The following is a 3,339-nucleotide window of genomic DNA, read 5'->3' as shown; positions in this document are numbered from 1 at the left end:
GAAATCATGAAATTTGCAGGTAAATGGATGGAACTAGAAACTGTTATACTAAGTGAAGTAACACAGACTCAGAAAAAAAAATCGACACATGTTCTCCCTCATATGTGGATCCTAGAACCAAACCCTGATAAGTGAGTATGTATCTAGACATAACTATAGGAACCAGGATAATGGAAAGGAAACAGGGAGGCAAAGGAAAAGAAATAACCTGAAATAGAAGAACAGTAAGAAACAGGCCTTAATAAGGGAGATATGGATAAAATTTGTGTTAGTTTAAGGGAGGGGGGAGGGAAGGATATACAAGGAAAAGTATCCTTTCGGATAAAGGAAAAGAAGTAGCTCAAGAGAGGTAGAACCATAGGAGAAGGGTACTAGTAAGGGAGAAAGGGGGGAAATGGGGGCAACTTAAGTGGGAAAACCATGACAGAGGGGGTGAGGCAATGTAAGAGATAAACAATGCCTAGCTAGTTTTGAAAACCAGAGGGAACCATGTTACTCCTACACCCTACTGACAAATTACGCATAGCAGATCAAGAAAAATATATCTAGGTGAGTTTTATCTAAGAACAACTGGTCTTTGCCCAAGATTTATCTATATGACACACAGTAATTAAAAATATCAGACTGGTGTAACTAACCTTCTTTGTTGTTTAACAGACATACTTTGATGCGTATAATAATTTGGTCAGAGGGACATAAAGACACTTTTTGCTCCTAGCCCTCCTAGGTCAACTAGTTCCAGGGGACTATGAGCATCTCTCAAAATGTCCTTTAATGGTGGTGGGTCACCTGTCCTCTTGATCAAGGAGGCCAAGGAGACCCCACCAGATGGACTTGAACCACTGTTCAGTCTATAAAGAAGAGGGTCAAAACAGAGGAATCATTTCCTCCATGCTTCCAAGCAAAGCCACCCATGGTTGAGCAGGACCTTTGAGTTATCTTAATATAGGAGGAACTGGTAAAAGAAAGGAACCTGGGGCTCCTCCAAAGCCCATGTGACCCCTGAGGAACAGATTCTCAAATGACCCTAAGAATAAATTATATTTTTAAAATGATGCAATAGGGCTAGAGAGATGATTCATCACTCAATAACACTGGTTGCTCTTGCAGAGGACCTGGGTTCCATTCTCAGCACCCAAATACTCCAGTTCCAAGATTATCTGGCACCATATTCTGGCCTCTTCAGGCATTACACAACATGAGTACATATATAGATATGTAAGCAAAACACTAATACACATTTTAAAAAGATGATATTTATTAACATGTATCCTCTGATTCTAACATAGTGTCTTTCACTGCTTGGACCTCACCATATAGGCTAGACTAGCTGGCCAGCAATCCCTAGGGACCTGATTGTCTTCACTGTATTTATATTAGGATTGTCAATTTGAATCATGATATCCAGCAATTTATATGTGAGTTCCTGGGATTAAACTCAGCTCTGTGTTGTATGGAAGGCAATTTCTAGACATTGGTATCTCTCCAGCTCCAGAAAATAAGTATTTAAAAACTTGTTACCAGTTACAGATACATATGCCTGTATAGCATTAGGTAAAATAATTTCAATAAATTCTCAAGTATATGTATAATGTTAGCTCCATTCATTCACTGAAATACAATTAAGTAAATACTAAATCTATAAAATTAGTTAAAACTGGCTATCAATTTCAGTGGGAGTTAGAGAAGCCACAGAGGAGTTGGAAGGAGGGAGAGGAAACATGGCAAGGACGCTGAGTTTGAAGAAAGTGAAACCTAACTTGAAGACCCTGACATGGTGGTACTCGCCTTTAATCCCATTAGGTGGATCTCTGTGAGTTAGAGGACAACCTGATCTACATAGGGAGCTCTCTGTGGCTACAGGGAAGCCCTGTTTCAAAAGATCAAAAAGTCCTGCTTGGGGGCTGTGGGGGTGGCTGGGCCGAGGCCCTCAGGGCTGGGAATACAGGGACAGGGTATTATCTTCCTTGAAGTCACCTGAGATCCCCAAGATTTACACCAAAACAGAAGACAAAGGGTTTTCCAGCACCTTCATGGGAAAAAGGAGACCCAAAGATGACCAAGTATTTGAAGCAGTATTGAACAGATGAATTAAGTTCAGCTATTGGGCTTGCTGTGAAATTAATCACAGAAAAAAATGCCACACATTTGCTGAGGAGCTTCAGCAAAATACTCGGCCTTCGAGGCAAGCGTCGTCCTAAAACTGGGACAGTGGATTAACAAGTACGCCAGTCACTTCCCTGCACTCACCGCTTTCATTCTTCCCTTTGAAGGCAAGGGCAGCTCAGTGATGCACTTCTGTAGGGCTGTGTTTCACTGAGCAAAGCAATGTGTGGTATGTCTTGTCCAGATGGGAGAGACAGATGCAAATGCGGCCAAATTCTTAACCAGACTCAGCGATTACCTCTTCACCATAGTCAGATATGCGGCCATGAAAAAATATAGAGAAAACGTGACCCATCGCACCCAACCCGAGGCACATTGAAACATGGTACCCCCCACCTCCAACTAGGTGATCATAGTGAACTGTGTCCTTTCCGTCTTACCACGTTATGGTTCCAGAAGAGCTCATCCTGAGGGACTGGAAACATGCCTCAGCTACAAACTCCGCACAAACACATACCCTTGCCACTATCCTGGATAGACCTCTGAGACACTTGCCCACTTCTCCAGACTGTCCTCAGAGCAGGTGGGACTGAATTCAAAATTGCAGAAATAAAAGATAAATTAAAGACTACAAAAATAAATAAATAAACAAATAATAAATGATAAATAATAATTAAATAATTTAAAAAATCCCAACTGGAAAGATTGCAAAATAGAACAACAAATAATTGATGAATTTAAAAATTAAATTACAGGGCTGGAGAGATGGCTCAATGATTAAGAACACTGGTTATTCTTGCAGAAGACTCAGGTTTGAATCCCAACACCCACATGGCAGCTAACAACTGTCCATAACTCCAGTTCTAGGGGATCTGACTGCCTCTTCTGTCCTCCGCAGGCATTACAGGGCACCAGTACACTTACCTAAAGGCAGGCATAGTACTCAAACACATAAAAAAAAATTAAATTACAATTGTACATTACCAAAGCAATACCATGATTCTTTATAAACTTGGAGGAGGATGAAGCTCTATGTGAGGAGAATTATTAAAATATATGCTTTTAATTTATTTGGAAAAAATCAAAGGATTTTTATCTATAATTTTTATGACAAATTGTTTTGTAATTTCCAACTACTTTTCCAACCAAGACCAGGTAACTGTGCATCTCCATCATTACAGGAGAATGGCCTTGCACATTTCAACAGGCAAATTTTGTTTTAGGAAATATAAT

The 3,339-nt window shown here is 40.2% G+C and overlaps 1 pseudogene; it reads left to right on the top strand.

The window, feature by feature from the left end:
- Positions 1-6: 6 nt before the first annotated feature.
- LOC115071557 lies at positions 7-2,485 on the top strand (annotated as a pseudogene).
- The last annotated feature ends 854 nt before the right edge of the window (positions 2,486-3,339 follow it).

The sequence above is a fragment of the Nannospalax galili genome, unplaced genomic scaffold (assembly GCF_000622305.1).
Source record: "Nannospalax galili isolate Female #2095 unplaced genomic scaffold, S.galili_v1.0 scaffold79, whole genome shotgun sequence".
Lineage (NCBI taxonomy): Eukaryota > Metazoa > Chordata > Mammalia > Rodentia > Spalacidae > Nannospalax > Nannospalax galili.
Note: the sequence above shows the minus strand (reverse complement) of the source record. Positions and strands in the feature narration are given on the sequence as shown.